Here is a 24240-nt window from a genome sequence, read left to right as displayed (position 1 = left end):
CAGCCTGAGTCCGCGGCACACTTGATCCAGGTAATTAAGACCTTCAGGATCACGTGAACATTCTAGACTCAGGTGTGTTAAATCTGAAATCTTTAGCGTGGTAGAGCCCCAGGAACAGGAGTCAGTCGCCCTGTACCTATGTTAAGAAAATAAAAAATAATGCATTTTTTCTTTATTTATTAGCATGAAGAAACAATATCCTCCTTCAGAAAAATGAAAGAACTTTTAAGTGAGTATTTAATCTGTATATGGTTTACTGTAAGTGTTTTATATGAAGAGTAAACACAGTGTAGCCTTGTAAAAAATTGTGACATCATGGACTTAACGGAGTAAAAAATAAAGGAAAGATGGAAAAGCTTACAGCACCTGGTATTCCCAGGCGGTCTCCCATCCAAGTACTAACCAGGCCCGACCCTGCTTAGCTTCCGAGATCAGACGAGATCGGGCGTTCTCAGGGTGGTATGGCCGTAAGCGAAAGATCAACTCCCAACAAGCCTATTCATAAGTCACTCACAGACCTGAGTCTTTTCACTGTCATTTACTGCTCTTGACAAAAGTAAAGCAGCTCTACGGACTAATACAAAGATCTTGCCTCAAAATAAAAGCTCCTTTTAACTTTCACTACAAAAAGTAACCAAAGAAAAAAAGACAAAAACTCCCTATATGTCTTAATTTTTATCTCTTCATTTTTTTGTTCAATTTTCTTGCTCTACGTTTCTTACTCAATGGAATGGAAGCTTCAGATTAGGCCCAATAAAAAAAAGCCCAATTAAAAAAAAATCATATTTACAAAGAATATTCTGAGAAATAAATAAATAAAATCATACACACACATTAAAGTATACTTGGCATACATTTACAGAAAGGCCCTGTGTCCTACAGAAGGTGCCTTTTTAATTTTTTTCACCCCTGCCATCCAAACAGCCTGAGTCCGCGGCACACTTGATCCAGGTAATTAAGACCTTCAGGATCACGTGAACATTCTAGACTCAGGTGTGTTAAATCTGAAATCTTTAGCGTGGTAGAGCCCCAGGAACAGGAGTGAGCCGCCCTGTACCTATACGTTAAGAAAATAAAAAAGAATGCATTTTTTTCTTTATTTATTAGCATGAAGAAACAATATCCTCCTTCAGAAAAATGAAAGAACTTTTAAGTGAGTATTTAATCTGTATATGATTTACTGTAAGTGTTTTATATGAAGAGTAAACACAGTGTAGCCTTGTAAAAAATTGTGACATCATGGACTGAACGGAGTAAAAAATAAAGGAAAGATGGAAAAGCTTACAGCACCTGGTATTCCCAGGCGGTCTCCCATCCAAATACTAACCAGGCCCGACCCTGCTTAGCTTCCGAGATCAGACGAGATCGGGCGTTCTCAGGGTGGTATGGCCGTAAGCGAAAGATCAACTCCCAACAAGCCTATTTATAAGTCACTCACAGACCTGAGTCTTTTCACTGTCATTTACTGCTCTTGACAAAAGTAAAGCAGCTCTACGGACTAATACAAAGATCTTGCCTCAAAATAAAAGCTCCTTTTAACTTTCACTACAAAAAGTAACCAAAGAAAAAAAGACAAAAACTCCCTATATGTCTTAATTTTTATCTCTTCATTTTTTTTTGTTCAATTTACTTGCTCTACGTTTCTTACTCAATGGAATGGAAGCTTCAGATTAGGCCCAATAAAAAAAAAGCCCAATTAAAAAAAAAATCATATTTACAAAGAATATTCTGAGAAATAAATAAATAAAATCATACACACACATTAAAGTATACTTGGCATACATTTACAGAAAGGCCCTGTGTCCTACAGAAGGTGCCTTTTTAATTTTTTTCACCCCTGCCATCCAAACAGCCTGAGTCCGCGGCACACTTGATCCAGGTAATTAAGACCTTCAGGATCACGTGAACATTCTAGACTCAGGTGTGTTAAATCTGAAATCTTTAGCGTGGTAGAGCCCCAGGAACAGGAGTGAGCCGCCCTGTACCTATACGTTAAGAAAATAAAAAAGAATGCATTTTTTTCTTTATTTATTAGCATGAAGAAACAATATCCTCCTTCAGAAAAATGAAAGAACTTTTAAGTGAGTATTTAATCTGTGTATGGTTTACTGTAAGTGTTTTATATGAAGAGTAAACACAGTGTAGCCTTGTAAAAAATTGTGACATCATGGACTGAACGGAGTAAAAAATAAAGGAAAGATGGAAAAGCTTACAGCACCTGGTATTCCCAGGCGGTCTCCCATCCAAGTACTAACCAGGCCCGACCCTGCTTAGCTTCCGAGATCAGACGAGATCGGGCGTTCTCAGGGTGGTATGGCCGTAAGCGAAAGATCAACTCCCAACAAGCCTATTTATAAGTCACTCACAGACCTGAGTCTTTTCACTGTCATTTACTGCTCTTGACAAAAGTAAAGCAGCTCTACGGACTAATACAAAGATCTTGCCTCAAAATAAAAGCTCCTTTTAACTTTCACTACAAAAAGTAACCAAAGAAAAAAAGACAAAAACTCCCTATATGTCTTAATTTTTATCTCTTCATTTTTTTTGTTCAATTTTCTTGCTCTACGTTTCTTACTCAATGGAATGGAAGCTTCAGATTAGGCCCAATAAAAAAAAAGCCCAATTAAAAAAAAATCATATTTACAAAGAATATTCTGAGAAATAAATAAATAAAATCATACACACACATTAAAGTATACTTGGCATACATTTACAGAAAGGCCCTGTGTCCTACAGAAGGTGCCTTTTTAATTTTTTTCACCCCTGCCATCCAAACAGCCTGAGTCCGCGGCACACTTGATCCAGGTAATTAAGACCTTCAGGATCACGTGAACATTCTAGACTCAGGTGTGTTAAATCTGAGATCTTTAGCGTGGTAGAGCCCCAGGAACAGGAGTCAGTCGCCCTGTACCTATGTTAAGAAAATAAAAAATAATGCATTTTTTCTTCATTTATTAGCATGAAGAAACAATATCCTCCTTCAGAAAAATGAAATAACTTTTAAGTGAGTATTTAATCTGTATATGGTTTACTGTAAGTGTTTTATATGAAGAGTAAACACAGTGTAGCCTTGTAAAAATTTGTGACATCATGGACTGGACGGAGTAAAAAATAAAGGAAAGATGGAAAAGCTTACAGCACCTGGTATTCCCAGGCGGTCTCCCATCCAAGTACTAACCAGGCCCGACCCTGCTTAGCTTCCGAGATCAGACGAGATCGGGCGTTCTCAGGGTGGTATGGCCGTAAGCGAAAGATCAACTCCCAACAAGCCTATTTATAAGTCACTCACAGACCTGAGTCTTTTCACTGTCATTTACTGCTCTTGACAAAAGTAAAGCAGCTCTACGGACTAATACAAAGATCTTGCCTCAAAATAAAAGCTCCTTTTAACTTTCACTACAAAAAGTAACCAAAGAAAAAAAGACAAAAACTCCCTATATGTCTTAATTTTTATCTCTTCATTTTTTTGTTCAATTTTCTTGCTCTACGTTTCTTAATCAATGGAATGGAAGCTTCAGATTAGGCCCAATAAAAAAAAAGCCCAATTTAAAAAAAAAATCATATTTACAAAGAATATTCTGAGAAATAAATAAATAAAATCATATACACACATTAAAGTATACTTGGCATACATTTACAGAAAGGCCCTGTGTCCTACAGAAGGTGCCTTTTTAATTTTTTTCACCCCTGCCATCCAAACAGCCTGAGTCCGCGGCACACTTGATCCAGGTAATTAAGACCTTCAGGATCACATGAACATTCTAGACTCAGGTGTGTTAAATCTGAAATCTTTAGCGTGGTAGAGCCCCAGGAACAGGAGTCAGTCGCCCTGTACCTATGTTAAGAAAATAAAAAATAATGCATTTTTTCTTTATTTATTAGCATGAAGAAACAATATCCTCCTTCAGAAAAATGAAATAACTTTTAAGTGAGTATTTAATCTGTATATGGTTTACTGTAAGTGTTTTATATGAAGAGTAAACACAGTGTAGCCTTGTAAAAAATTGTGACATCATGGACTGAACGGAGTAAAAAATAAAGGAAAGATGGAAAAGCTTACAGCACCTGGTATTCCCAGGCGGTCTCCCATCCAAGTACTAACCAGGCCCGACCCTGCTTAGCTTCCGAGATCAGACGAGATCGGGCGTTCTCAGGGTGGTATGGCCGTAAGCGAAAGATCAACTCCCAACAAGCCTATTTATAAGTCACTCACAGACCTGAGTCTTTTCACTGTCATTTACTGCTCTTGACAAAAGTAAAGCAGCTCTACGGACTAATACAAAGATCTTGCCTCAAAATAAAAGCTCCTTTTAACTTTCACTACAAAAAGTAACCAAAGAATAAAAGACAAAAACTCCCTATATGTCTTAATTTTTATCTCTTCATTTTTTTGTTCAATTTTCTTGCTCTACGTTTCTTAATCAATGGAATGGAAGCTTCAGATTAGGCCCAATAAAAAAAAAGCCCAATTTTAAAAAAAAATCATATTTACAAAGAATATTCTGAGAAATAAATAAATAAAATCATATACACACATTAAAGTATACTTGGCATACATTTACAGAAAGGCCCTGTGTCCTACAGAAGGTGCCTTTTTAATTTTTTTCACCCCTGCCATCCAAACAGCCTGAGTCCGCGGCACACTTGATCCAGGTAATTAAGACCTTCAGGATCACGTGAACATTCTAGACTCAGGTGTGTTAAATCTGAAATCTTTAGCGTGGTAGAGCCCCAGGAACAGGAGTCAGTCGCCCTGTACCTATGTTAAGAAAATAAAAAATAATGCATTTTTTCTTTATTTATTAGCATGAAGAAACAATATCCTCCTTCAGAAAAATGAAAGAACTTTTAAGTGAGTATTTAATCTGTATATGGTTTACTGTAAGTGTTTTATATGAAGAGTAAACACAGTGTAGCCTTGTAAAAAATTGTGACATCATGGACTGAACGGAGTAAAAAATAAAGGAAAGATGGAAAAGCTTACAGCACCTGGTATTCCCAGGCGGTCTCCCATCCAAGTACTAACCAGGCCCGACCCTGCTTAGCTTCCGAGATCAGACGAGATCGGGCGTTCTCAGGGTGGTATGGCCGTAAGCGAAAGATCAACTCCCAACAAGCCTATTTATAAGTCACTCACAGACCTGAGTCTTTTCACTGTCATTTACTGCTCTTGACAAAAGTAAAGCAGCTCTACGGACTAATACAAAGATCTTGCCTCAAAATAAAAGCTCCTTTTAACTTTCACTACAAAAAGTAACCAAAGAAAAAAAGACAAAAACTCCCTATATGTCTTAATTTTTATCTCTTCATTTTTTTTGTTCAATTTTCTTGCTCTACGTTTCTTACTCAATGGAATGGAAGCTTCAGATTAGGCCCAATAAAAAAAAGCCCAATTAAAAAAAAATCATATTTACAAAGAATATTCTGAGAAATAAATAAATAAAATCATACACACACATTAAAGTATACTTGGCATACATTTACAGAAAGGCCCTGTGTCCTACAGAAGGTGCCTTTTTAATTTTTTTCACCCCTGCCATCCAAACAGCCTGAGTCCGCGGCACACTTGATCCAGGTAATTAAGACCTTCAGGATCACGTGAACATTCTAGACTCAGGTGTGTTAAATCTGAAATCTTTAGCGTGGTAGAGCCCCAGGAATAGGAGTGAGCCGCCCTGTACCTATACGTTAAGAAAATAAAAAATAATGCATTTTTTTCTTTATTTATTAGCATGAAGAAACAATATCCTCCTTCAGAAAAATGAAAGAACTTTTAAGTGAGTATTTAATCTGTATATGGTTTACTGTAAGTGTTTTATATGAAGAGTAAACACAGTGTAGCCTTGTAAAAAATTGTGACATCATGGACTGAACGGAGTAAAAAATAAAGGAAAGATGGAAAAGCTTACAGCACCTGGTATTCCCAGGCGGTCTCCCATCCAAGTACTAACCAGGCCCGACCCTGCTTAGCTTCCGAGATCAGACGAGATCGGGCGTTCTCAGGGTGGTATGGCCGTAAGCGAAAGATTAACTCCCAACAAGCCTATTTATAAGTCACTCTGAGTCTTTTCACTGTCATTTACTGCTCTTGACAAAAGTAAAGCAGCTCTACGGACTAATACAAAGATCTTGCCTCAAAATAAAAGCTCCTTTTAACTTTCACTACAAAAAGTAACCAAAGAAAAAAATACAAAAACTCCCTATATGTCTTAATTTTTATCTCTTCATTTTTTTTGTTCAATTTACTTGCTCTACGTTTCTTACTCAATGGAATGGAAGCTTCAGATTAGGCCCAATAAAAAAAAAGCCCAATTAAAAAAAAAAATCATATTTACAAAGAATATTCTGAGAAATAAATAAATAAAATCATACACACACATTAAAGTATACTTGGCATACATTTACAGAAAGGCCCTGTGTCCTACAGAAGGTGCCTTTTTAATTTTTTTCACCCCTGCCATCCAAACAGCCTGAGTCCGCGGCACACTTGATCCAGGTAATTAAGACCTTCAGGATCACGTGAACATTCTAGACTCAGGTGTGTTAAATCTGAGATCTTTAGCGTGGTAGAGCCCCAGGAACAGGAGTCAGTCGCCCTGTACCTATGTTAAGAAAATAAAAAATAATGCATTTTTTCTTTATTTATTAGCATGAAGAAACAATATCCTCCTTCAGAAAAATGAAAGAACTTTTAAGTGAGTATTTAATCTGTATATGGTTTACTGTAAGTGTTTTATATGAAGAGTAAACACAGTGTAGCCTTTTAAAAATTTGTGACATCATGGACTGAACGGAGTAAAAAATAAAGGAAAGATGGAAAAGCTTACAGCACCTGGTATTCCCAGGCGGTCTCCCATCCAAGTACTAACCAGGCCCGACCCTGCTTAGCTTCCGAGATCAGACGAGATCGGGCGTTCTCAGGGTGGTATGGCCGTAAGCGAAAGATCAACTCCCAACAAGCCTATTTATAAGTCACTCACAGACCTGAGTCTTTTCACTGTCATTTACTGCTCTTGACAAAAGTAAAGCAGCTACGGACTAATACAAAGATCTTGCCTCAAAATAAAAGCTCCTTTTAACTTTCACTACAAAAAGTAACCAAAGAAAAAAAGACAAAAACTCCCTATATGTCTTAATTTTTATCTCTTCATTTTTTTGTTCAATTTTCTTGCTCTACGTTTCTTAATCAATGGAATGGAAGCTTCAGATTAGGCCCAATAAAAAAAAAGCCCAATTTAAAAAAAAATCATATTTACAAAGAATATTCTGAGAAATAAATAAATAAAATCATACACACACATTAAAGTATACTTGGCATACATTTACAGAAAGGCCCTGTGTCCTACAGAAGGTGCCTTTTTAAATTTTTTCACCCCTGCCATCCAAACAGCCTGAGTCCGCGGCACACTTGATCCAGGTAATTAAGACCTTCAGGATCACGTGAACATTCTAGACTCAGGTGTGTTAAATCTGAGATCTTTAGCGTGGTAGAGCCCCAGGAACAGGAGTCAGTCGCCCTGTACCTATGTTAAGAAAATAAAAAATAATGCATTTTTTCTTTATTTATTAGCATGAAGAAACAATATCCTCCTTCAGAAAAATGAAAGAACTTTTAAGTGAGTATTTAATCTGTATATGGTTTACTGTAAGTGTTTTATATGAAGAGTAAACACAGTGTAGCCTTGTAAAAAATTGTGACATCATGGACTGAACGGAGTAAAAAATAAAGGAAAGATGGAAAAGCTTACAGCACCTGGTATTCCCAGGCGGTCTCCCATCCAAGTACTAACCAGGCCCGACCCTGCTTAGCTTCCGAGATCAGACGAGATCGGGCGTTCTCAGGGTGGTATGGCCGTAAGCGAAAGATTAACTCCCAACAAGCCTATTTATAAGTCACTCTGAGTCTTTTCACTGTCATTTACTGCTCTTGACAAAAGTAAAGCAGCTACGGACTAATACAAAGATCTTGCCTCAAAATAAAAGCTCCTTTTAACTTTCACTACAAAAAGTAACCAAAGAAAAAAAGACAAAAACTCCCTATATGTCTTAATTTTTATCTCTTCATTTTTTTGTTCAATTTTCTTGCTCTACGTTTCTTAATCAATGGAATGGAAGCTTCAGATTAGGCCCAATAAAAAAAAAGCCCAATTTAAAAAAAAATCATATTTACAAAGAATATTCTGAGAAATAAATAAATAAAATCATACACACACATTAAAGTATACTTGGCATACATTTACAGAAAGGCCCTGTGTCCTACAGAAGGTGCCTTTTTAATTTTTTTCACCCCTGCCATCCAAACAGCCTGAGTCCGCGGCACACTTGATCCAGGTAATTAAGACCTTCAGGATCACGTGAACATTCTAGACTCAGGTGTGTTAAATCTGAGATCTTTAGCGTGGTAGAGCCCCAGGAACAGGAGTCAGTCGCCCTGTACCTATGTTAAGAAAATAAAAAATAATGCATTTTTTCTTTATTTATTAGCATGAAGAAACAATATCCTCCTTCAGAAAAATGAAAGAACTTTTAAGTGAGTATTTAATCTGTATATGGTTTACTGTAAGTGTTTTATATGAAGAGTAAACACAGTGTAGCCTTGTAAAAAATTGTGACATCATGGACTGAACGGAGTAAAAAATAAAGGAAAGATGGAAAAGCTTACAGCACCTGGTATTCCCAGGCGGTCTCCCATCCAAGTACTAACCAGGCCCGACCCTGCTTAGCTTCCGAGATCAGACGAGATCGGGCGTTCTCAGGGTGCTATGGCCGTAAGCGAAAGATCAACTCCCAACAAGCCTATTTATAAGTCACTCACAGACCTGAGTCTTTTCACTGTCATTTACTGCTCTTGACAAAAGTAAAGCAGCTCTACGGACTAATACAAAGATCTTGCCTCAAAATAAAAGCTCCTTTTAACTTTCACTACAAAAAGTAACCAAAGAAAAAAAGACAAAAACTCCCTATATGTCTTAATTTTTATCTCTTCATTTTTTTTTGTTCAATTTTCTTGCTCTACGTTTCTTACTCAATGGAATGGAAGCTTTAGATTAGGCCCAATAAAAAAAGCCCAATTAAAAAAAAATCATATTTACAAAGAATATTCTGAGAAATAAATAAATAAAATCATACACACACATTAAAGTATACTTGGCATACATTTACAGAAAGGCCCTGTGTCCTACAGAAGGTGCCTTTTTAAATTTTTTCACCCCTGCCATCCAAACAGCCTGAGTCCGCGGCACACTTGATCCAGGTAATTAAGACCTTCAGGATCACGTGAACATTCTAGACTCAGGTGTGTTAAATCTGAAATCTTTAGCGTGGTAGAGCCCCAGGAACAGGAGTCAGTCGCCCTGTACCTATGTTAAGAAAATAAAAAATAATGCATTTTTTCTTTATTTATTAGCATGAAGAAACAATATCCTCCTTCAGAAAAATGAAAGAACTTTTAAGTGAGTATTTAATCTGTATATGGTTTACTGTAAGTGTTTTATATGAAGAGTAAACACAGTGTAGCCTTGTAAAAAATTGTGACATCATGGACTGAACGGAGTAAAAAATAAAGGAAAGATGGAAAAGCTTACAGCACCTGGTATTCCCAGGCGGTCTCCCATCCAAGTACTAACCAGGCCCGACCCTGCTTAGCTTCCGAGATCAGACGAGATCGGGCGTTCTCAGGGTGGTATGGCCGTAAGCGAAAGATCAACTCCCAACAAGCCTATTCATAAGTCACTCACAGACCTGAGTCTTTTCACTGTCATTTACTGCTCTTGACAAAAGTAAAGCAGCTCTACGGACTAATACAAAGATCTTGCCTCAAAATAAAAGCTCCTTTTAACTTTCACTACAAAAAGTAACCAAAGAAAAAAAGACAAAAACTCCCTATATGTCTTAATTTTTATCTCTTCATTTTTTTGTTCAATTTTCTTGCTTTACGTTTCTTACTCAATGGAATGGAAGCTTCAGATTAGGCCCAATAAAAAAAAGCCCAATTAAAAAAAAAATCATATTTACAAAGAATATTCTGAGAAATAAATAAATAAAATCATACACACACATTAAAGTATACTTGGCATACATTTACAGAAAGGCCCTGTGTCCTACAGAAGGTGCCTTTTTAATTTTTTTCACCCCTGCCATCCAAACAGCCTGAGTCCGCGGCACACTTGATCCAGGTAATTAAGACCTTCAGGATCACGTGAACATTCTAGACTCAGGTGTGTTAAATCTGAAATCTTTAGCGTGGTAGAGCCCCAGGAACAGGAGTCAGTCGCCCTGTACCTATGTTAAGAAAATAAAAAATAATGCATTTTTTCTTTATTTATTAGCATGAAGAAACAATATCCTCCTTCAGAAAAATGAAATAACTTTTAAGTGAGTATTTAATCTGTATATGGTTTACTGTAAGTGTTTTATATGAAGAGTAAACACAGTGTAGCCTTGTAAAAAATTGTGACATCATGGACTGAACGGAGTAAAAAATAAAGGAAAGATGGAAAAGCTTACAGCACCTGGTATTCCCAGGCGGTCTCCCATCCAAGTACTAACCAGGCCCGACCCTGCTTAGCTTCCGAGATCAGACGAGATCGGGCGTTCTCAGGGTGGTATGGCCGTAAGCGAAAGATCAACTCCCAACAAGCCTATTTATAAGTCACTCACAGACCTGAGTCTTTTCACTGTCATTTACTGCTCTTGACAAAAGTAAAGCAGCTCTACGGACTAATACAAAGATCTTGCCTCAAAATAAAAGCACCTTTTAACTTTCACTACAAAAAGTAACCAAAGAAAAAAAGACAAAAACTCCCTATATGTCTTAATTTTTATCTCTTCATTTTTTTTGTTGAATTTTCTTGCTCTACGTTTCTTACTCAATGGAATGGAAGCTTCAGATTAGGCCCAATAAAAAAGCCCAATTAAAAAAAAATCATATTTACAAAGAATATTCTGAGAAATAAATAAAAAAAATCATACACACACATTAAAGTATACTTGGCATACATTTACAGAAAGGCCCTGTGTCCTACAGAAGGTGCCTTTTTAAATTTTTTCACCCCTGCCATCCAAACAGCCTGAGTCCGCGGCACACTTGATCCAGGTAATTAAGACCTTCAGGATCACGTGAACATTCTAGACTCAGGTGTGTTAAATCTGAAATCTTTAGCGTGGTAGAGCCCCAGGAACAGGAGTCAGTCGCCCTGTACCTATGTTAAGAAAATAAAAAATAATGCATTTTTTCTTTATTTATTAGCATGAAGAAACAATATCCTCCTTCAGAAAAATGAAAGAACTTTTAAGTGAGTATTTAATCTGTATATGGTTTACTGTAAGTGTTTTATATGAAGAGTAAACACAGTGTAGCCTTGTAAAAAATTGTGACATCATGGACTGAACGGAGTAAAAAATAAAGGAAAGATGGAAAAGCTTACAGCACCTGGTATTCCCAGGCGGTCTCCCATCCAAGTACTAACCAGGCCCGACCCTGCTTAGCTTCCGAGATCAGACGAGATCGGGCGTTCTCAGGGTGGTATGGCCGTAAGCGAAAGATCAACTCCCAACAAGCCTATTTATAAGTCACTCTGAGTCTTTTCACTGTCATTTACTGCTCTTGACAAAAGTAAAGCAGCTCTACGGACTAATACAAAGATCTTGCCTCAAAATAAAAGCTCCTTTTAACTTTCACTACAAAAAGTAACCAAAGAAAAAAATACAAAAACTCCCTATATGTCTTAATTTTTATCTCTTCATTTTTTTTTGTTCAATTTACTTGCTCTACGTTTCTTACTCAATGGAATGGAAGCTTCAGATTAGGCCCAATAAAAAAAAAAGCCCAATTAAAAAAAAAATCATATTTACAAAGAATATTCTGAGAAATAAATAAATAAAATCATACACACACATTAAAGTATACTTGGCATACATTTACAGAAAGGCCCTGTGTCCTACAGAAGGTGCCTTTTTAATTTTTTTCACCCCTGCCATCCAAACAGCCTGAGTCCGCGGCACACTTGATCCAGGTAATTAAGACCTTCAGGATCACGTGAACATTCTAGACTCAGGTGTGTTAAATCTGAAATCTTTAGCGTGGTAGAGCCCCAGGAACAGGAGTGAGCCGCCCTGTACCTATACGTTAAGAAAATAAAAAAGAATGCATTTTTTTCTTTATTTATTAGCATGAAGAAACAATATCCTCCTTCAGAAAAATGAAAGAACTTTTAAGTGAGTATTTAATCTGTATATGGTTTACTGTAAGTGTTTTATATGAAGAGTAAACACAGTGTAGCCTTGTAAAAAATTGTGACATCATGGACTGAACGGAGTAAAAAATAAAGGAAAGATGGAAAAGCTTACAGCACCTGGTATTCCCAGGCGGTCTCCCATCCAAGTACTAACCAGGCCCGACCCTGCTTAGCTTCCGAGATCAGACGAGATCGGGCGTTCTCAGGGTGGTATGGCCGTAAGCGAAAGATCAACTCCCAACAAGCCTATTCATAAGTCACTCACAGACCTGAGTCTTTTCACTGTCATTTACTGCTCTTGACAAAAGTAAAGCAGCTCTACGGACTAATACAAAGATCTTGCCTCAAAATAAAAGCTCCTTTTAACTTTCACTACAAAAAGTAACCAAAGAAAAAAAGACAAAAACTCCCTATATGTCTTAATTTTTATCTCTTCATTTTTTTGTTCAATTTTCTTGCTTTACGTTTCTTACTCAATGGAATGGAAGCTTCAGATTAGGCCCAATAAAAAAAAGCCCAATTAAAAAAAAAATCATATTTACAAAGAATATTCTGAGAAATAAATAAATAAAATCATACACACACATTAAAGTATACTTGGCATACATTTACAGAAAGGCCCTGTGTCCTACAGAAGGTGCCTTTTTAATTTTTTTCACCCCTGCCATCCAAACAGCCTGAGTCCGCGGCACACTTGATCCAGGTAATTAAGACCTTCAGGATCACGTGAACATTCTAGACTCAGGTGTGTTAAATCTGAAATCTTTAGCGTGGTAGAGCCCCAGGAACAGAAGTCAGTCGCCCTGTACCTATGTTAAGAAAATTAAAAATAATGCATTTTTTCTTTATTTATTAGCATGAAGAAACAATATCCTCCTTCAGAAAAATGAAAGAACTTTTAAGTGAGTACTTAATCTGTATATGGTTTACTGTAAGTGTTTTATATGAAGAGTAAACACAGTGTAGCCTTGTAAAAATTTGTGACATCATGGACTGAACGGAGTAAAAAATAAAGGAAAGATGGAAAAGCTTACAGCACCTGGTATTCCCAGGCGGTCTCCCATCCAAGTACTAACCAGGCCCGACCCTGCTTAGCTTCCGAGATCAGACGAGATCGGGCGTTCTCAGGGTGGTATGGCCGTAAGCGAAAGATCAACTCCCAACAAGCCTATTTATAAGTCACTCACAGACCTGAGTCTTTTCACTGTCATTTACTGCTCTTGACAAAAGTAAAGCAGCTCTACGGACTAATACAAAGATCTTGCCTCAAAATAAAAGCTCCTTTTAACTTTCACTACAAAAAGTAACCAAAGAAAAAAAGACAAAAACTCCCTATATGTCTTAATTTTTATCTCTTCATTTTTTTTTTGTTCAATTTTCTTGCTCTACGTTTCTTACTCAATAGAATGGAAGCTTCAGATTAGGCCCAATAAAAAAAAGCCCAATTAAAAAAAAATCATATTTACAAAGAATATTCTGAGAAATAAATAAATAAAATCATACACACACATTAAAGTATACTTGGCATACATTTACAGAAAGGCCCTGTGTCCTACAGAACGTGCCTTTTTAATTTTTTTCACCCCTGCCATCCAAACAGCCTGAGTCCGCGGCACACTTGATCCAGGTAATTAAGACCTTCAGGATCACGTGAACATTCTAGACTCAGGTGTGTTAAATCTGAAATCTTTAGCGTGGTAGAGCCCCAGGAACAGAAGTCAGTCGCCCTGTACCTATGTTAAGAAAATAAAAAATAATGCATTTTTTCTTTATTTATTAGCATGAAGAAACAATATCCTCCTTCAGAAAAATGAAAGAACTTTTAAGTGAGTACTTAATCTGTATATGGTTTACTGTAAGTGTTTTATATGAAGAGTAAACACAGTGTAGCCTTGTAAAAATTTGTGACATCATGGACTGAACGGAGTAAAAAATAAAGGAAAGATGGAAAAGCTTACAGCACCTGGTATTCCCAGGCGGTCTCCCATCCAAGTACTAACCAGGCCCGACCCTGCTTAGCTTCCGAGATCAGACGAGATCGGGCGTTCTCAGGGTGGTATGGCCGTAAGCGAAAGATCAACTCCCAACAAGCCTATTTATAAGTCACTCACAGACCTGAGTCTTTTCACTGTCATTTACTGCTCTTGACAAAAGTAAAGCAGCTCTACGGACTAATACAAAGATCTTGCCTCAAAATAAAAGCTCCTTTTAACTTTCACTACAAAAAGTAACCAAAGAAAAAAAGACAAAAACTCCCTGTATGTCTTAATTTTTATCTCTTCATTTTTTTTTTTCAATTTTCTTGCTCTACGTTTCTTACTCAATGGAATGGAAGCTTCAGATTAGGCCCAATAAAAAAAGCCCAATTAAAAAAAAATCATATTTACAAAGAATATTCTGAGAAATAAATAAATAAAATCATACACACACATTAAAGTATACTTGGCATACATTTACAGAAAGGCCCAAGGTGCCTTTTTAATTTTTTTCACCCCTGCCATCCAAACAGCCTGAGTCCGCGGCACACTTGATCCAGGTAATTAAGACCTTCAGGATACACGTGAACATTCTAGACTCAGGTGTGTTAAATCTGAAATCTTTAGCGTGGTAGAGCCCCATGAACAGGAGTCAGTCGCCCTGTACCTATGTTAAGAAAATAAAAAATAATGCATTTTTTCTTTATTTATTAGCATGAAGAAACAATATCCTCCTTCAAAAAAATGAAAGAACTTTTAAGTGAGTATTTAATCTGTATATGGTTTACTGTAAGTGTTTTATATGAAGAGTAAACACAGTGTAGCCTTGTAAAAATTTGTGACATCATGGACTGAACGGAGTAAAAAATAAAGGAAAGATGGAAAAGCTTACAGCACCTGGTATTCCCAGGCGGTCTCCCATCCAAGTACTAACCAGGCCCGACCCTGCTTAGCTTCCGAGATCAGACGAGATAGGGCGTTCTCAGGGTGGTATGGTCGTAAGCGAAAGATCAACTCCCAACAAGCCTATTTATAAGTCACTCACAGACCTGAGTCTTTTCACTGTCATTTACTGCTCTTGACAAAAGTAAAGCAGCTCTACGGACTAATACAAAGATCTTGCCTCAAAATAAAAGCTCCTTTTAACTTTCACTACAAAAAGTAACCAAAGAAAAAAAGACAAAAACTCCCTATATGTCTTAATTTTTATCTCTTCATTTTTTTTGTTCAATTTTCTTGCTCTACGTTTCTTACTCAATGGAATGGAAGCTTCAGATTAGGCCCAATAAAAAAAAAGCCCAATTAAAAAAAAATCATATTTACAAAGAATATTCTGAGAAATAAATAAATAAAATCATACACACACATTAAAGTATACTTGGCATACATTTACAGAAAGGCCCTGTGTCCTACAGAAGGTGCCTTTTTAAATTTTTTCACCCCTGCCATCCAAACAGCCTGAGTCCGCGGCACACTTGATCCAGGTAATTAAGACCTTCAGGATCACGTGAACATTCTAGACTCAGGTGTGTTAAATCTGAAATCTTTAGCGTGGTAGAGCCCCAGGAACAGGAGTCAGTCGCCCTGTACCTATGTTAAGAAAATAAAAAATAATGCATTTTTTCTTTATTTATTAGCATGAAGAAACAATATCCTCCTTCAGAAAAATGAAAGAACTTTTAAGTGAGTATTTAATCTGTATATGGTTTACTGTAAGTGTTTTATATGAAGAGTAAACACAGTGTAGCCTTGTAAAAAATTGTGACATCATGGACTGAACGGAGTAAAAAATAAAGGAAAGATGGAAAAGCTTACAGCACCTGGTATTCCCAGGCGGTCTCCCATCCAAGTACTAACCAGGCCCGACCCTGCTTAGCTTCCGAGATCAGACGAGATCGGGCGTTCTCAGGGTGGTATGGCCGTAAGCGAAAGATCAACTCCCAACAAGCCTATTTATAAGTCACTCACAGACCTGAGTCTTTTCACTGTCATTTACTGCTCTTGACAAAAGTAAAGCAGCTCTACGGACTAATACAAAGATCTTGCCTCAAAATAAAAGCTCCTTTTAACTTTCACTACAAAAAGTAACCAAAGAAAAAAAGACAAAAACTCCCTATATGTCTTAATTTTTATCTCTTCATTTTTTTGTTCAATTTTCTTGCTTTACGTTTCTTACTCAATGGAATGGAAGCTTCAGATTAGGCCCAATAAAAAAAAGCCCAATTAAAAAAAAAATCATATTTACAAAGAATATTCTGAGAAATAAATAAATAAAATCATACACACACATTAAAGTATACTTGGCATACATTTACAGAAAGGCCCTGTGTCCTACAGAAGGTGCCTTTTTAAATTTTTTCACCCCTGCCATCCAAACAGCCTGAGTCCGCGGCACACTTGATCCAGGTAATTAAGACCTTCAGGATCACGTGAACATTCTAGACTCAGGTGTGTTAAATCTGAAATCTTTAGCGTGGTAGAGCCCCAGGAACAGGAGTCAGTCGCCCTGTACCTATGTTAAGAAAATAAAAAATAATGCATTTTTTCTTTATTTATTAGCATGAAGAAACAATATCCTCCTTCAGAAAAATGAAAGAACTTTTAAGTGAGTATTTAATCTGTATATGGTTTACTGTAAGTGTTTTATATGAAGAGTAAACACAGTGTAGCCTTGTAAAAAATTGTGACATCATGGACTGAACGGAGTAAAAAATAAAGGAAAGATGGAAAAGCTTACAGCACCTGGTATTCCCAGGCGGTCTCCCATCCAAGTACTAACCAGGCCCGACCCTGCTTAGCTTCCGAGATCAGACGAGATCGGGCGTTCTCAGGGTGGTATGGCCGTAAGCGAAAGATCAACTCCCAACAAGCCTATTCATAAGTCACTCACAGACCTGAGTCTTTTCACTGTCATTTACTGCTCTTGACAAAAGTAAAGCAGCTCTACGGACTAATACAAAGATCTTGCCTCAAAATAAAAGCTCCTTTTAACTTTCACTACAAAAAGTAACCAAAGAAAAAAAGACAAAAACTCCCTATATGTCTTAATTTTTATCTCTTCATTTTTTTGTTCAATTTTCTTGCTTTACGTTTCTTACTCAATGGAATGGAAGCTTCAGTTTAGGCCCAATAAAAAAAAGCCCAATTAAAAAAAAAATCATATTTACAAAGAATATTCTGAGAAATAAATAAATAAAATCATACACACACATTAAAGTATACTTGGCATACATTTACAGAAAGGCCCTGTGTCCTACAGAAGGTGCCTTTTTAAATTTTTTCACCCCTGCCATCCAAACAGCCTGAGTCCGCGGCACACTTGATCCAGGTAATTAAGACCTTCAGGATCACGTGAACATTCTAGACTCAGGTGTGTTAAATCTGAAATCTTTAGCGTGGTAGAGCCCCAGGAACAGGAGTCAGTCGCCCTGTACCTATGTTAAGAAAATAAAAAATAATGCATTTTTTCTTTATTTATTAGCATGAAGAAACAATATCCTCCTTCAGAAAAATGAAAGAACTTTTAAGTGAGTATTTAATCTGTATATGGTTTACTGTAAGTGTTTTATATGAAGAGTAAACACAGTGTAGCCTTGTAAAAAATTGTGACATCATGGACTGAACGGAGTAAAAAATAAAGGAAAGATGGAAAAGCTTACAGCACCTGGTATTCCCAGGCGGTCTCCCATCCAAGTACTAACCAGGCCCGACCCTGCTTAGCTTCCGAGATCAGACGAGATCGGGCGTTCTCAGGGTGGTATGGCCGTAAGCGAAAGATCAACTCCCAACAAGCCTATTCATAAGTCACTCACAGACCTGAGTCTTTTCACTGTCATTTACTGCTCTTGACAAAAGTAAAGCAGCTCTACGGACTAATACAAAGATCTTGCCTCAAAATAAAAGCTCCTTTTAACTTTCACTACAAAAAGTAACCAAAGAAAAAAAGACAAAAACTCCCTATATGTCTTAATTTTTATCTCTTCATTTTTTTGTTCAATTTTCTTGCTTTACGTTTCTTACTCAATGGAATGGAAGCTTCAGATTAGGCCCAATAAAAAAAAAGCCCAATTAAAAAAAAAATCATATTTACAAAGAATATTCTGAGAAATAAATAAATAAAATCATACACACACATTAAAGTATACTTGGCATACATTTACAGAAAGGCCCTGTGTCCTACAGAAGGTGCCTTTTTAAATTTTTTCACCCCTGCCATCCAAACAGCCTGAGTCCGCGGCACACTTGATCCAGGTAATTAAGACCTTCAGGATCACGTGAACATTCTAGACTCAGGTGTGTTAAATCTGAAATCTTTAGCGTGGTAGAGCCCCAGGAACAGGAGTCAGTCGCCCTGTACCTATGTTAAGAAAATAAAAAATAATGCATTTTTTCTTTATTTATTAGCATGAAGAAACAATATCCTCCTTCAGAAAAATGAAAGAACTTTTAAGTGAGTATTTAATCTGTATATGGTTTACTGTAAGTGTTTTATATGAAGAGTAAACACAGTGTAGCCTTGTAAAAAATTGTGACATCATGGACTGAACGGAGTAAAAAATAAAGGAAAGATGGAAAAGCTTACAGCACCTGGTATTCCCAGGCGGTCTCCCATCCAAGTACTAACCAGGCCCGACCCTGCTTAGCTTCCGAGATCAGACGAGATCGGGCGTTCTCAGGGTGGTATGGCCGTAAGCGAAAGATCAACTCCCAACAAGCCTATTCATAAGTCACTGACAGACCTGAGTCTTTTCACTGTCATTTACTGCTCTTGACAAAAGTAAAGCAGCTCTACGGACTAATACAAAGATCTTGCCTCAAAATAAAAGCTCCTTTTAACTTTCACTACAAAAAGTAACCAAAGAAAAAAAGACAAAAACTCCCTATATGTCTTAATTTTTTATCTCTTCATTTTTTTGTTCAATTTTCTTGCTCTACGTTTCTTAATCAATGGAATGGAAGCTTCAGATTAGGCCCAATAAAAAAAAGCCCAATTTAAAAAAAAATCATATTTACAAAGAATATTCTGAGAAATAAATAAATAAAATCATACACACACATTAAAGTATACTTGGCATACATTTACAGAAAGGCCCTGTGTCCTACAGAAGGTGCCTTTTTAATTTTTTTCACACCCCTGCCATCCAAACAGCCTGAGTCCGCGGCACACTTGATCCAGGTAATTAAGACCTTCAGGATCACGTGAACATTCTAGACTCAGGTGTGTTAAATCTGAAATCTTTAGCGTGGTAGAGCCCCAGGAACAGGAGTCAGTCGCCCTGTACCTATGTTAAGAAAATAAAAAATAATGCATTTTTTTCTTTATTTATTAGCATGAAGAAACAATATCCTCCTTCAGAAAAATGAAAGAACTTTTAAGTGAGTATTTAATCTGTATATGGTTTACTGTAAGTGTTTTATATGAAGAGTAAACACAGTGTAGCCTTGTAAAAAATTGTGACATCATGGACTGAACGGATTAAAAAATAAAGGAAAGATGGAAAAGCTTACAGCACCTGGTATTCCCAGGCGGTCTCCCATCCAAGTACTTAACCAGGCCCGACCCTGCTTAGCTTCCGAGATCAGACGAGAATCGGGCGTTCTCAGGGTGGTATGGCCGTAAGCGAAAGATCAACTCCCAACAAGCCTATTCATAAGTCACTCACAGACCTGAGTCTTTTCACTGTCATTTACTGCTCTTGACAAAAGTAAAGCAGCTCTACGGACTAATACAAAGATCTTGCCTCAAAATAAAAGCTCCTTTTAACTTTCACTACAAAAAGTAACCAAAGAAAAAAGACAAAAACTCCCTATATGTCTTAATTTTTATCTCTTCATTTTTTTGTTCAATTTTCTTGCTTTACGTTTCTTACTCAATGGAATGGAAGCTTCAGATTAGGCCCAATAAAAAAAAGCCCAATTAAAAAAAAAATCATATTTACAAAGAATATTCTGAGAAATAAATAAAATAAAATCATACACACACATTAAAGTATACTTGGCATACATTTACAGAAAGGCCTGTGTCCTACAGAAGGTGCCCTTTTTAATTTTTTTCACCCCTGCCATCCAAACAGCCTGAGTCCGCGGCACACTTGATCCAGGTAATTAAGACCTTCAGGGATCACGTGAACATTCTAGACTCAGGTGTGTTAAATCTGAAATCTTTAGCGTGGTAGATCCCCAGGAACAGGAGTCAGTCGCCCTGTACCTATGTTAAGAAAATAAAAAATAATGCATTTTTTCTTTATGTATTAGCATGAAGAAACAATATCCTCCTTCAGAAAAATGAAAGAACTTTTAAGTGAGTATTTAATCTGGTATATGGTTTACTGTAAGTGTTTTATAATGAAGAGTAAACACAGTGTAGCCTTGTAAAAAATTGTGACATCATGGACTGAACGGAGTAAAAAATAAAGGAAAGATGGAAAAGCTTACAGCACCTGGTATTCCCAGGCGGTCTCCCATCCAAGTACTAACCAGGCCCGACCCTGCTTAGCTTCCGAGATCAGACGAGATCGGGCGTTCTCAGGGTGCTATGGCCGTAAGCGAAAGATCAACTCCCAACAAGCCTATTTATAAGTCACTCACAGACCTGAGTCTTTTCACTGTCATTTACTGCTCTTGACAAAAGTAAAGCAGCTCTACGGACTAATACAAAGATCTTGCCTCAAAATAAAAGCTCCTTTTAACTTTCACTACAAAAAGTAACCAAAGAAAAAAAGACAAAAACTCCCTATATGTCTTAATTTTTATCTCTTCATTTTTTTTTGTTCAATTTTCTTGCTCTACGTTTCTTACTCAATGGAATGGAAGCTTTAGATTAGGCCCAATAAAAAAAGCCCAATTAAAAAAAAATCATATTTACAAAGAATATTCTGAGAAATAAATAAATAAAATCATACACACACATTAAAGTATACTTGGCATACATTTACAGAAAGGCCCTGTGTCCTACAGAAGGTGCCTTTTTAAATTTTTTCACCCCTGCCATCCAAACAGCCTGAGTCCGCGGCACACTTGATCCAGGTAATTAAGACCTTCAGGATCACGTGAACATTCTAGACTCAGGTGTGTTAAATCTGAAATCTTTAGCGTGGTAGAGCCCCAGGAACAGGAGTCAGTCGCCCTGTACCTATGTTAAGAAAATAAAAAATAATGCATTTTTTCTTTATTTATTAGCATGAAGAAACAATATCCTCCTTCAGAAAAATGAAATAACTTTTAAGTGAGTATTTAATCTGTATATGGTTTACTGTAAGTGTTTTATATGAAGAGTAAACACAGTGTAGCCTTGTAAAAAATTGTGACATCATGGACTGAACGGAGTAAAAAATAAAGGAAAGATGGAAAAGCTTACAGCACCTGGTATTCCCAGGCGGTCTCCCATCCAAGTACTAACCAGGCCCGACCCTGCTTAGCTTCCGAGATCAGACGAGATCGGGCGTTCTCAGGGTGGTATGGCCGTAAGCGAAAGATCAACTCCCAACAAGCCTATTTATAAGTCACTCACAGACCTGAGTCTTTTCACTGTCATTTACTGCTCTTGACAAAAGTAAAGCAGCTCTACGGACTAATACAAAGATCTTGCCTCAAAATAAAAGCACCTTTTAACTTTCACTACAAAAAGTAACCAAAGAAAAAAAGACAAAAACTCCCTATATGTCTTAATTTTTATCTCTTCATTTTTTTTGTTGAATTTTCTTGCTCTACGTTTCTTACTCAATGGAATGGAAGCTTCAGATTAGGCCCAATAAAAAAGCCCAATTAAAAAAAAATCATATTTACAAAGAATATTCTGAGAAATAAATAAAAAAAATCATACACACACATTAAAGTATACTTGGCATACATTTACAGAAAGGCCCTGTGTCCTACAGAAGGTGCCTTTTTAAATTTTTTCACCCCTGCCATCCAAACAGCCTGAGTCCGCGGCACACTTGATCCAGGTAATTAAGACCTTCAGGATCACGTGAACATTCTAGACTCAGGTGTGTTAAATCTGAAATCTTTAGCGTGGTAGAGCCCCAGGAACAGGAGTCAGTCGCCCTGTACCTATGTTAAGAAAATAAAAAATAATGCATTTTTTCTTTATTTATTAGCATGAAGAAACAATATCCTCCTTCAGAAAAATGAAAGAACTTTTAAGTGAGTATTTAATCTGTATATGGTTTACTGTAAGTGTTTTATATGAAGAGTAAACACAGTGTAGCCTTGTAAAAAATTGTGACATCATGGACTGAACGGAGTAAAAAATAAAGGAAAGATGGAAAAGCTTACAGCACCTGGTATTCCCAGGCGGTCTCCCATCCAAGTACTAACCAGGCCCGACCCTGCTTAGCTTCCGAGATCAGACGAGATCCGGCGTTCTCAGGGTGGTATGGCCGTAAGCGAAAGATCAACTCCCAACAAGCCTATTTATAAGTCACTCTGAGTCTTTTCACTGTCATTTACTGCTCTTGACAAAAGTAAAGCAGCTCTACGGACTAATACAAAGATCTTGCCTCAAAATAAAAGCTCCTTTTAACTTTCACTACAAAAAGTAACCAAAGAAAAAAATACAAAAACTCCCTATATGTCTTAATTTTTATCTCTTCATTTTTTTTTGTTCAATTTACTTGCTCTACGTTTCTTACTCAATGGAATGGAAGCTTCAGATTAGGCCCAATAAAAAAAAAAGCCCAATTAAAAAAAAAATCATATTTACAAAGAATATTCTGAGAAATAAATAAATAAAATCATACACACACATTAAAGTATACTTGGCATACATTTACAGAAAGGCCCTGTGTCCTACAGAAGGTGCCTTTTTAATTTTTTTCACCCCTGCCATCCAAACAGCCTGAGTCCGCGGCACACTTGATCCAGGTAATTAAGACCTTCAGGATCACGTGAACATTCTAGACTCAGGTGTGTTAAATCTGAAATCTTTAGCGTGGTAGAGCCCCAGGAACAGGAGTGAGCCGCCCTGTACCTATACGTTAAGAAAATAAAAAAGAATGCATTTTTTTCTTTATTTATTAGCATGAAGAAACAATATCCTCCTTCAGAAAAATGAAAGAACTTTTAAGTGAGTATTTAATCTGTATATGGTTTACTGTAAGTGTTTTATATGAAGAGTAAACACAGTGTAGCCTTGTAAAAAATTGTGACATCATGGACTGAACGGAGTAAAAAATAAAGGAAAGATGGAAAAGCTTACAGCACCTGGTATTCCCAGGCGGTCTCCCATCCAAGTACTAACCAGGCCCGACCCTGCTTAGCTTCCGAGATCAGACGAGATCGGGCGTTCTCAGGGTGGTATGGCCGTAAGCGAAAGATCAACTCCCAACAAGCCTATTCATAAGTCACTCACAGACCTGAGTCTTTTCACTGTCATTTACTGCTCTTGACAAAAGTAAAGCAGCTCTACGGACTAATACAAAGATCTTGCCTCAAAATAAAAGCTCCTTTTAACTTTCACTACAAAAAGTAACCAAAGAAAAAAAGACAAAAACTCCCTATATGTCTTAATTTTTATCTCTTCATTTTTTTGTTCAATTTTCTTGCTTTACGTTTCTTACTCAATGGAATGGAAGCTTCAGATTAGGCCCAATAAAAAAAAGCCCAATTAAAAAAAAAATCATATTTACAAAGAATATTCTGAGAAATAAATAAATAAAATCATACACACACATTAAAGTATACTTGGCATACATTTACAGAAAGGCCCTGTGTCCTACAGAAGGTGCCTTTTTAATTTTTTTCACCCCTGCCATCCAAACAGCCTGAGTCCGCGGCACACTTGATCCAGGTAATTAAGACCTTCAGGATCACGTGAACATTCTAGACTCAGGTGTGTTAAATCTGAAATCTTTAGCGTGGTAGAGCCCCAGGAACAGAAGTCAGTCGCCCTGTACCTATGTTAAGAAAATTAAAAATAATGCATTTTTTCTTTATTTATTAGCATGAAGAAACAATATCCTCCTTCAGAAAAATGAAAGAACTTTTAAGTGAGTACTTAATCTGTATATGGTTTACTGTAAGTGTTT

The 24240-nt window shown here is 36.9% G+C and overlaps 26 non-coding genes across 26 annotated transcripts; all 26 read right to left on the bottom strand.

The window, feature by feature from the left end:
* Window positions 1–354: 354 nt before the first annotated feature.
* Window positions 355–473, bottom strand: LOC125784319 (5S ribosomal RNA). Its single transcript, XR_007427039.1, has one exon. It is a non-coding gene; the product is annotated as a 5S ribosomal RNA (ribosomal RNA).
* Window positions 474–1278: 805 nt separating this feature from the next.
* On the bottom strand, window positions 1279–1397 carry LOC125783047 (5S ribosomal RNA). The gene has a single exon (XR_007425783.1). It is a non-coding gene; the product is annotated as a 5S ribosomal RNA (ribosomal RNA).
* An 809-nt stretch (window positions 1398–2206) lies between these two features.
* LOC125784318 (5S ribosomal RNA) lies at window positions 2207–2325 on the bottom strand. The gene has a single exon (XR_007427038.1). It is a non-coding gene; the product is annotated as a 5S ribosomal RNA (ribosomal RNA).
* Window positions 2326–3129: 804 nt separating this feature from the next.
* Window positions 3130–3248, bottom strand: LOC125784317 (5S ribosomal RNA). The gene has a single exon (XR_007427037.1). It is a non-coding gene; the product is annotated as a 5S ribosomal RNA (ribosomal RNA).
* An 805-nt stretch (window positions 3249–4053) lies between these two features.
* On the bottom strand, window positions 4054–4172 carry LOC125784316 (5S ribosomal RNA). Its single transcript, XR_007427036.1, has one exon. It is a non-coding gene; the product is annotated as a 5S ribosomal RNA (ribosomal RNA).
* An 805-nt stretch (window positions 4173–4977) lies between these two features.
* Window positions 4978–5096, bottom strand: LOC125784315 (5S ribosomal RNA). Its single transcript, XR_007427035.1, has one exon. It is a non-coding gene; the product is annotated as a 5S ribosomal RNA (ribosomal RNA).
* Window positions 5097–5902: 806 nt separating this feature from the next.
* Window positions 5903–6021, bottom strand: LOC125784314 (5S ribosomal RNA). Its single transcript, XR_007427034.1, has one exon. It is a non-coding gene; the product is annotated as a 5S ribosomal RNA (ribosomal RNA).
* Window positions 6022–6820: 799 nt separating this feature from the next.
* Window positions 6821–6939, bottom strand: LOC125784313 (5S ribosomal RNA). The gene has a single exon (XR_007427033.1). It is a non-coding gene; the product is annotated as a 5S ribosomal RNA (ribosomal RNA).
* Window positions 6940–7741: 802 nt separating this feature from the next.
* LOC125784312 (5S ribosomal RNA) lies at window positions 7742–7860 on the bottom strand. The gene has a single exon (XR_007427032.1). It is a non-coding gene; the product is annotated as a 5S ribosomal RNA (ribosomal RNA).
* A 795-nt stretch (window positions 7861–8655) lies between these two features.
* LOC125783215 (5S ribosomal RNA) lies at window positions 8656–8774 on the bottom strand. Its single transcript, XR_007425949.1, has one exon. It is a non-coding gene; the product is annotated as a 5S ribosomal RNA (ribosomal RNA).
* An 803-nt stretch (window positions 8775–9577) lies between these two features.
* LOC125784310 (5S ribosomal RNA) lies at window positions 9578–9696 on the bottom strand. The gene has a single exon (XR_007427030.1). It is a non-coding gene; the product is annotated as a 5S ribosomal RNA (ribosomal RNA).
* An 803-nt stretch (window positions 9697–10499) lies between these two features.
* Window positions 10500–10618, bottom strand: LOC125784309 (5S ribosomal RNA). The gene has a single exon (XR_007427029.1). It is a non-coding gene; the product is annotated as a 5S ribosomal RNA (ribosomal RNA).
* An 801-nt stretch (window positions 10619–11419) lies between these two features.
* LOC125784308 (5S ribosomal RNA) lies at window positions 11420–11538 on the bottom strand. Its single transcript, XR_007427028.1, has one exon. It is a non-coding gene; the product is annotated as a 5S ribosomal RNA (ribosomal RNA).
* Window positions 11539–12341: 803 nt separating this feature from the next.
* Window positions 12342–12460, bottom strand: LOC125784307 (5S ribosomal RNA). Its single transcript, XR_007427027.1, has one exon. It is a non-coding gene; the product is annotated as a 5S ribosomal RNA (ribosomal RNA).
* An 803-nt stretch (window positions 12461–13263) lies between these two features.
* LOC125784306 (5S ribosomal RNA) lies at window positions 13264–13382 on the bottom strand. Its single transcript, XR_007427026.1, has one exon. It is a non-coding gene; the product is annotated as a 5S ribosomal RNA (ribosomal RNA).
* Window positions 13383–14187: 805 nt separating this feature from the next.
* Window positions 14188–14306, bottom strand: LOC125784305 (5S ribosomal RNA). The gene has a single exon (XR_007427025.1). It is a non-coding gene; the product is annotated as a 5S ribosomal RNA (ribosomal RNA).
* Window positions 14307–15097: 791 nt separating this feature from the next.
* Window positions 15098–15216, bottom strand: LOC125783250 (5S ribosomal RNA). Its single transcript, XR_007425984.1, has one exon. It is a non-coding gene; the product is annotated as a 5S ribosomal RNA (ribosomal RNA).
* Window positions 15217–16020: 804 nt separating this feature from the next.
* Window positions 16021–16139, bottom strand: LOC125784304 (5S ribosomal RNA). The gene has a single exon (XR_007427024.1). It is a non-coding gene; the product is annotated as a 5S ribosomal RNA (ribosomal RNA).
* Window positions 16140–16942: 803 nt separating this feature from the next.
* Window positions 16943–17061, bottom strand: LOC125784303 (5S ribosomal RNA). Its single transcript, XR_007427023.1, has one exon. It is a non-coding gene; the product is annotated as a 5S ribosomal RNA (ribosomal RNA).
* Window positions 17062–17864: 803 nt separating this feature from the next.
* On the bottom strand, window positions 17865–17983 carry LOC125784302 (5S ribosomal RNA). The gene has a single exon (XR_007427022.1). It is a non-coding gene; the product is annotated as a 5S ribosomal RNA (ribosomal RNA).
* An 804-nt stretch (window positions 17984–18787) lies between these two features.
* On the bottom strand, window positions 18788–18906 carry LOC125784301 (5S ribosomal RNA). The gene has a single exon (XR_007427021.1). It is a non-coding gene; the product is annotated as a 5S ribosomal RNA (ribosomal RNA).
* An 807-nt stretch (window positions 18907–19713) lies between these two features.
* LOC125783270 (5S ribosomal RNA) lies at window positions 19714–19834 on the bottom strand. Its single transcript, XR_007426004.1, has one exon. It is a non-coding gene; the product is annotated as a 5S ribosomal RNA (ribosomal RNA).
* Window positions 19835–20640: 806 nt separating this feature from the next.
* Window positions 20641–20759, bottom strand: LOC125783214 (5S ribosomal RNA). Its single transcript, XR_007425948.1, has one exon. It is a non-coding gene; the product is annotated as a 5S ribosomal RNA (ribosomal RNA).
* Window positions 20760–21562: 803 nt separating this feature from the next.
* On the bottom strand, window positions 21563–21681 carry LOC125784299 (5S ribosomal RNA). The gene has a single exon (XR_007427019.1). It is a non-coding gene; the product is annotated as a 5S ribosomal RNA (ribosomal RNA).
* Window positions 21682–22482: 801 nt separating this feature from the next.
* LOC125783201 (5S ribosomal RNA) lies at window positions 22483–22601 on the bottom strand. Its single transcript, XR_007425935.1, has one exon. It is a non-coding gene; the product is annotated as a 5S ribosomal RNA (ribosomal RNA).
* An 803-nt stretch (window positions 22602–23404) lies between these two features.
* LOC125784298 (5S ribosomal RNA) lies at window positions 23405–23523 on the bottom strand. Its single transcript, XR_007427018.1, has one exon. It is a non-coding gene; the product is annotated as a 5S ribosomal RNA (ribosomal RNA).
* Window positions 23524–24240: the final 717 nt, after the last annotated feature.

This window comes from Astyanax mexicanus, chromosome 18 (genome assembly GCF_023375975.1).
Source record: "Astyanax mexicanus isolate ESR-SI-001 chromosome 18, AstMex3_surface, whole genome shotgun sequence".
In the NCBI taxonomy this organism is placed as follows: Eukaryota; Metazoa; Chordata; class Actinopteri; order Characiformes; family Acestrorhamphidae; genus Astyanax; species Astyanax mexicanus.
This window is presented reverse-complemented; position numbering and strand designations above follow the sequence as displayed.